Source organism: Dreissena polymorpha, chromosome 5 (genome assembly GCF_020536995.1).
Source record: "Dreissena polymorpha isolate Duluth1 chromosome 5, UMN_Dpol_1.0, whole genome shotgun sequence".
NCBI classification, from domain to species: domain Eukaryota; kingdom Metazoa; phylum Mollusca; class Bivalvia; order Myida; family Dreissenidae; genus Dreissena; species Dreissena polymorpha.
The window spans coordinates 92,834,207-92,843,112 of NC_068359.1; the positions used below are offsets into that span (position 1 = coordinate 92,834,207).

General features: G+C 32.9%; 1 long non-coding RNA gene across 1 annotated transcript; it reads left to right on the forward strand.

Annotated features, from left to right (window-relative positions):
* The first annotated feature begins 4,233 nt into the window (after window positions 1–4,233).
* On the forward strand, window positions 4,234–5,607 carry LOC127831759 (uncharacterized). The gene is made up of 3 exons (XR_008026487.1): window positions 4,234–4,373; window positions 4,768–4,956; window positions 5,104–5,607. It is a non-coding gene; the product is annotated as an uncharacterized LOC127831759 (long non-coding RNA).
* The last annotated feature ends 3,299 nt before the right edge of the window (window positions 5,608–8,906 follow it).

The following is an 8,906-nucleotide window of genomic DNA, read 5'->3' on the forward strand; positions in this document are numbered from 1 at the left end:
TACTGAAAATATGATTGATATGAATAAACACCTTTTCTTTGTTAAAAACTGCATGGTCACACAAAGCCTCCCTACAATCTACGAGGCCAACAACTCTTACAAAGCAAAAGCAGATTAATTTTTATGTCACTTTTGAGCTTCCGTTGTGTTTTTTTTAATTCAACCGGACCCTGTTTAAAATCCTTTTGCATTTTTTTGCAATGTTAAATGCTTTTTATTAAAAAAAATAATGGAAACTTCACATTATAATTGAAAACAATCGTCTATATCAGTGCCCCAGATAATTATTTGGGAAAAAGGGTTTTCATCCATTGATTTTGAAAAATAGGGTGATTTCATTCTTTAAATAGGGTGAATGAGTTATAAAAATGCATATTTTAAAATCATTGTTACTTTACTTCTGTTGAAGCTGCACACTTGCGTTGCTTCAATAGGACTGTAAACTATCATATTAATTAACTTTAATAAACTGATGTTTTATAGCATTTTAAATCCTTAAAACTGCCCATAATATAAACTTCAAACTTAAAAAAAACGATAACACGAATGATTCGGCACGTATTGGCTCTTGCTTTCTTTGTTCGAAAAAGTAAGCGACCGAGTGATATTTTGGCGCAACAATCGCGTACGTCTTGCGACCTCTCTTATACATTTTTATTTCGCATCGTAATAGAAACTGAAAGTACAGGCGTTTTGCAAATACATGCACAACAAGCGACGAATTAAGTCAGATTGAATACGCATGCATGTCGTCGTAAATAATTTGGTCAGACGCTTTATTTAACTATGAAATCTAGTCCGCTCAGCGTTTGAATAACTTTGATTGTTTTCCTGCTCCGTCATCCAGTCGCTTCCTAAAGAAAAGCGTCGCCGCATTACGCTAATAATTCCAAAGAGAAAAGGCATTTTCGATCGAAGCTTTTGTATCGTAGGCATCGAATTTGACGAATTTGCGTAAAAGTCATATTGGTTGCGTTTTCAATACGCATTATATTGTATTTCTTTGCGTTTTTAAACATTTTATAGGGTGAAAGACGCAGATACGCAGCTTATCTGGGGCACTGTCTATTTATAGGTTTTGGGTAAATAAAATTGGAGACTTGAATTGCGCGAAAACATCTGACAATTACATTTAAATATTTCACTCTGCTATAATTATGATAAATGTTTCTAGTAAATTAATCTTTGATCAATATTTTTGGATTTTGCTTAAAGAAAAATGTTTAAAGGTTACCTTTTATTCATATAATTCCATTTTTATAACCACCACATGATACACAGACGAATTGTCAATAGAAGCTTTGAGCATGATCTCTAGGAGCTTTACAAGGTATGGTGATCATGTTGTGGCATTTAATTGCATTTTGGGTTTTGAAAAAATGATTGAGGTAGGCTTAATTTTTTTCTGGCATTATAAACGGTATGCAATTCGAATTGTACAAAGGATTAAAAACTTACCCATAGGAATATCCAGTGGTCAGTAGCAAAACTCAAGCGGAAGACGGTCAAAGTAGAACTTGTATCTTTGACATCTGATATAGTATGGTGGTTCCTTTGAGTTATTTGTAAAATACTCAGTATATTGTCATTCCTTGCGCACATTTTGTAAGGTACAGCATGGATAAAGAACATACGCATACAAAATGCATACATATTGCAATATTAATCACTATGCGGTATTATCATGTAATTTTACTGTAAAAAAGGTCCGAAAATGGCTTTCAACAGCCATTTTGGACTATTATTGTGTTATTGACAGGCTCAATCATTTTAAATACATCAGAAATGAACTCAGCATACCTTAAAACCCCTAAAAAGACACCTCACATGCCATATTCAATGAAAAGTATAAAAGTCTTAATTTTTAATTAAGTGACCGGCGGCCATTTTGGATTTATGCAAACTAGGCAAGATTCTCAATTTGTCAAGGTGGCAAATCCTCTTAAATCTATGATATACCTTAATAGACTACACCAACAAAATATTGCCTCATTGTACTCTTCATTTCTAGGTTCCATATTAAGCATAGAAGGAAACCTACTCGACTAGAACTTAATAAATGAAATTGGCTTATTGAATTTTGCACTCATTATAATGCTGTCGTAAGATGACAGTTAACATCCATGTATTGTCTACTTTTATAAAAATTGCAACACGAACTTGTATGATAAATATAACTTTGTAGTCATAATAGCAATAAAACATGTTTCTTTTGATTCACGCGCTACACAACACCTTTTACACCATCATCCGTGTTGGGACAAACATTATAGTACAACTGATTAATTATCATACCAATTAACTTTAATTGATTAATGTTTTGGTCATTTTAATTATTGTTCGTTTCATACAAAACATTTCACACCTCTTACACACAGACATATAACCCGTGAAAAACACCGACCACAGGTGTAAAAGAGAAGTAAATTGTGACAACCGTATATTCCGATAATTAAACAAGACATCATATTTATTATTTCACTTCTTTATATTGATACTTATCAACTACTGATCGTATTATATCCCACATCTATTTCTGAATATTTATTTCTTTATTTTTAATTTTTTTTGGGGGGGGGGGGGGTGGGGGGGGGGTGGGGAGGGGGGGGGGGGAGCGAGTTGACTTCAAAAAGTGCGAGTTGACCGAAAAACGCGTGCGAGCTGACTTAGGTTAGCTAAAGAAACTTCAGCGTACAGTTTATATAGTATTGACAGACCTGTCAAAAATCATAAAAAGCGACATTTAAAGTTATGGTAGCCAGAACTAGACTTATGTATGAGTTGACCGGCCCACCTGTGTTTTTTGTTATACCTTAATAGCAATTTGCAACTAGAATCAGTATAATTGATAACTTATATTGAACAATTGCTACTTCATTTATGAAAACATCATGGAATATTATACAATCAAGATACGTTTACAGTACATGCGGAATAATTGGTAAATGACACATGTCGGCTACTAATTCATATTTATTGAATCAAGCTCATGGACTTTTGAGAACTATTTTGGGAATTTTAGCCGAATTATTCTGTTAACAGTGAAAGAGTATTTTTGTTTGGTTCATGCATGTTGAATGGCTAATCATACATCTATCATATAAAAGAAAATCCACTACATAAAGAAATCAGTAAAATAACACACTATTTCTAGCTTACCATGGCCATTTCTAAACAAGCAATTTGAAATCGTCTGAATGGATTTGGTAAATAGATACCTCTTTGCCGTTCTTAATATGAACCTGTTTTCAGTAAAGCAATATCAGCAATAGCAGCATACTAAACAGTAAAGAGCCCTTTTTCATATTTAACAAAATAAAAAGGTAAGCAACACATTATTAATGGAAGTTTTATTTAAGACAATTTGTTATAAAATAAGGCGTGTTATTTGAAATGTTTTATGCAAAGCTTTGAATATTTGCTGGGCGTAAAGTCCACCACCGTCCCGTCGATTATCCGTGGAGAATTTACGGCTTTGCGCCCGATACTATCGCCCTTTGGGAAGCAGAAGAATCCTTTCTTGCCATTTTTAAGACGAGCATTGCATCCAAATGCTGCACACTACACCATCGTATTATCTGCAGATCCGCAATGTCACGTAACAATTCGAATCGTAATCAACTCAACGTAGATTGACAATTTAAAAAAAATGCGAGTAAATAATGAACACAGTCCTGTATACAGTGACGTTTTCTCGAAATTTGCGTCACTGCAAATAACAATGGAGGTCGTTCTGGGTCATGCGCAGTGGTGTTCGACTACGTCATCGGGGGGAAAATTGCCGAACGCATTACGGAAATCACCGATCAACAAAATCATCATTTTAGCTCTAAATATTTATTTTTACTTTTTTTGTTTTAATTTCAATGTTATTATATGGTATTACTTTATACAATATTATTTTTACGTCAGAATTCTGCTGTTGACCTTTAAGCAGCTAGGGTCACAAATATATATGCATAATTTTCTTCTGTTGTATTTTTGTAGTCCATTAGGGACAAACATCTAATGGTCATCATCGGTATACTCGTTTCCATGGAAACACTTGTGTTGATTGTGTGGCAGAGCTACTCACCGTATCATGTGGAGGAGCAGCAACTACTGACAGAGAATGTACGTGTTAGTTTAATAAATAAAAGATAACTGTTAATATTTTGCTAAAATATAATTTAATACGATAGTTGTGCTGTTGTTTATTGTGTGTGATAAAATAGCTTTTTTTACAAAGGTGACCCACAGACAGTTGGGACAAGATTGTAGCATTTTACCGTGCTTGTGTTTCGGACCCCTCCGACTATTTCAACTGGACTCTTCAAACAGCGAATGGTGGTCTTATAGCCTTTGGCGCGTTCGTGGCATGGGAAACAAGACGAGTAGGTCACTTTGGTCATCAGTATCAAGCTTTCACTTTATCTAGTTATTTTGATAAAGGTTCACGCAAATTTGTATCATTCATTCGTCATCACCTCCTGAATTATATTAATTGACAATTACTTCTTTTATTTTAAATTAGTTTTGTTTGTGTTTTGGTATCATTTCATTTAATAATTATGTCATATAGCATTACTATATAACTAGAACATTGTCTAGGGTGCAATAGCAGTTTAACGCAACATGCTGCTTTTTGTTCCCACCTTTAGATCTCTGCACCTGTCAACAACAACAGTGTGAAATTTCTGATATTAAATATTTGTAAATTTCAAAGGGTTCATTTTTAAAACACGCGGACAAACAGTCAGATATCCGACAAATATATACACACATTAGGTACACATAGACGCCTTAAACGACTCCAAGACGATTGGTATATGTTTGTACAACGTTGTCGTTCTCAGCGTTGTTGGTCTGTTTCTGTCGCTGATGCTTAAGGACAGACCGATTGAACTGCTTGGAGTCACTTCCGTGTGCCTTTTCGTCGGAACTCTCGTCTCGGAGATGTTGATATTTCTCCCAAAGGTACCACTGCACTTAATAAGGAAATTAAATAAATTCAATACCATGTGAATATTAATTATATTTATGAAAATGCATTCGTTTAGAAGAACATTATTGTATTTTCATTATTCATACTAATTTTGTATTTGTATATTTTCCATTTAACAGATGTTAGCTGTTTACCGGAAACCCATTGCAACCCCACCGAAAGCATTGATACATCTAGAATCCTCGACAACATCGAAACTAACATCACACCGTATTGAATTAAGCACAATTCGTGCATTGGACAGGGAAACACAAACTGAACTTACGACAGATTGGAATAAAAAAAACAAATGCACTCAAACCGAGTTTGTATAGACGTAACACAATTAACTGACGACGAGATTGGATTGAAAACAAAATTTAACTTACCACGAGATTGGATTTACATTACAAATTGATTTTACGATTAGATTAGATTAATATCACAACTTGAACTTACGACGAGATTGGATTGACAATACAAATTTAACATTGGGCGCGATTGGATTGAGAACATAAATTGTTAATTATTATAAATTATAACATGTAAGTGTAATTGGCTGTACGATTTATTATAATTCTTTTAACAAATTGGTTATATAATATTTTTTGTAGCTTAAGATTGACATACTTAACAAGATATGTAATTTGGACTTTAACAACCATTATTGCGGCTTATTTCTTATTTACGATGAACCACAGCCAGCTACCGTTTATAATAACGATTTACTTAATGCCGAGATAACATGAGAAAAAATCGAACATTTTATAAATTTGTTAAAAATAACAAAACATGCGGCATTGATAATATTCTAAATGAACACATTAAGAATCATTTACAATTATAAAAGTTATATATGTTAAACTATTTAACTCAGTATTTAGCTCTGGTATTGTACCTAGTAATTGGACAATAGGGTTAATCAATTCAATTGATAAAAATAAAGGTTCTGAAAAAGAACCTTCTAACTACAGACCAATCACTTTATTGAGCTGTGTAAAGTAAATTATTCACCTCAGTTTGAAACATACGTTTCAAAATATTTATCATGAAAATTGTTATTTTTAGTAAATGTAGATCAATTAATTATGCATTTTACTATACAGATCATCCCATTGAAAGTGTTAAACATTATAAATACCTCGTTATTTTATTCAATAGCAGTGGTTCTTTTTTCCAGACCAAAACGAATCTAGCAGAACCGGCATCCAAAGCTATGCACTGTCTTATTAATAAATGTAATAGCATCGCTTTACAAATAGATATTAAATTGATCTATTTAACAAGATGATTAAACCTCTTCTTTTGTACGGTTGTGTATGTTGAGGGTTTGGAAATAATTATGTACATATATTAGAAAAAGTTCCGTTGAAGTTTCTGAAAATTATAATAGGGGTTAAGGCCAGTACGGCATCTTGCATTATATACGGAGAAACTGGAGGAAAGCCCCTCCAAATTCATATTGAAACTAGAATGATTTCATTTTGGTATAAATTGGTCCATCCATTATGTTTTAAATTTTCAACATCTTATTTAATATACGTGAAACAGAAAATGCTAAATTTGACTGGATAGAGTGTATACGAACATTTTCTGTAAAATGAGGAATGATGAATATTTGGCAGTCTCATGATTTCCAGAATTGCACCTGGCTCATTCAAAGTATGAAACAAAAGGTATCAGATCTGTTTATTAATGAATGGTTCTCAGATATACATAATTCTATTAAATTTGTAAAAAACATTATACAAATTCGTACAAGATATAACAGGTTACCTGTCGAAACTGGAAGTTTGCATGAAATAGAATCGAACCAAAGACTGTGTTATTTATGTGGCTCCAATAACCATATTGGCGATGAATCCATTATTTAATTGAATGTAATGCCCTTAAAGATCTAAGAAAACGTTTTATTGATAAAAAATATTACACGAGACCAAATACTATTAAAATTTAAATCGTTAATGTCCATCGATTATCATACTAACAGTACTTACAGGAAACTATGTATGTTCGTAAAGGAAATATTGAAACAGTTTTAATGCATTACATGTTGTTCGTGTTTGTTTTTTATACATTTAAATATTGTCTTTTGTCCACTATGCTCAAATGTTCAAATATTGTTCGTGCGTGTTGCTTAACTTGTAAATATTATCTACCTGTAAATGAAAAATAAATGTTTGCTATGTAATGTGTGGCCCCTTCAACTATGTATCTGCCTATGTATGTTTGAGTAATTTTTGCTCATACTGTAATATTATGTATTAACTGAGCTTAAAATAAAAAACAACGTTTTATTGATAAAAAATATTACACGAGACAAATTACTATTAACATTAAATCGTTTATGTCCAATGACTATCATATTAACAGTACTTACAGGAAACTATGTATGTTCGTTAAGGTAATATTGAAACAGTTTTAATGTATTACATTATTTTCGTGTTTTTTTATACATTTAAATGTTGTCTGTTTTTCCACAATGCTCAAATGTTTAAATATTGTTTGTGTTTGTTGCTTAACTTGTAAATATTATCTCCCTTTAAATGAAAAAAAAGTTTGCTATGTAATATGTGGCCCCTTCAACTATGTATCTTCCTATGTATGTTTGTGTAATTTTTTCTCATACTGTAATGTTATGCATGAACTGAGCTTAAAATTAATAAATTTGAAACTTGAAACTCCCGGGTCACCTTAATCATGAAAAATGAGAAAGATAGTGGTCAAGTTTACGTTTTTAAGGAAAGAAATTGTGCTTAAACTTTGGAGAGAACTAGACGGGACAGTGAACCGTGTGTTTGAACAGTTTCCACGAGTGGTCATAGAAAAGAGACGCAATTTAGTACCTCAAATGAAAGACACGGGACGGTTAGCAAAACGCGCCTATCCGGCCTATGACCCTTTTTACATCAACGGAACCGCGGATAGAGCATAGGGGCACGATGACGCTGAGGTGTCGATATAATCGTGGAACGTTCATGATTTAACTGAATTAAACAAGTCTAGCACTGAGTTTACAAATATTGTAAGTTCCTTTGATATCTGTTTCTTGTTTCAAACATTGACAATGGTATCTAGTAACATTACGGTTGACGGTTCTCTAGCTTAAAGTCCCATTACTACTCAAAATCAACGAAACTTTCGTACACTTTTTCGCAAAATAAAGTTCAATAATTAAAAATCAGTGTTCTTTATACACTGTGAATGAACAAAAACTGTCACATGACCACAAAAGTCAACGTCAGTAGTCATTTTATGACAACAAACAGCCGCGCAAGGTAGGTTTTTTTCCAATATCTTTGCTGATCATCCTCTGACTTTCATACGACCTAGTGCGGGCAATATGGCATGCATATAGCTTTCGATCGGTATATCACGCGTTTTGTGTGTTGCTCTGGTTTTCGAGAACACTTCGGCGCAAATTTCCATTTAAGAAGCAAACGTCAGTAGTAAAATTACAAAGAGTCAGTGTTCTCGAAAATTAACGATCACAGAACTGTCTATGCTTTACCGGACGAACATATATTACATATGTCTATGCATAAACAAACAAAAATATCTACCAGATATTAAATTAACGTTTAAAGAGAGAAAACAAATATGGCAAACGTCAGTAGTACGTTTAGGAATGGCAAACGTAAGTAGCAAAAATATGCAAACGGCAGTAGCCGAATAAATGCAAGCGTTTTAATGAAAAACATGTGAAACAATATAATTTATGCTAATTAAGATTTAAATTAGATATAACAAGTTAAGATTGATGTCATAAATTAATGCACGACATATATACATTCTGCAACAACAAAAATGTTAATGTTAAGTGATATTATGTGCATCTAATAGTTTATAGGTGTCTATCGCAACCGTTGTTTATTTTTGGTGTTTTCACTTCATATACACGTATATTCGTTAACGCAGCATCAACATATTGAAAAAAATATCC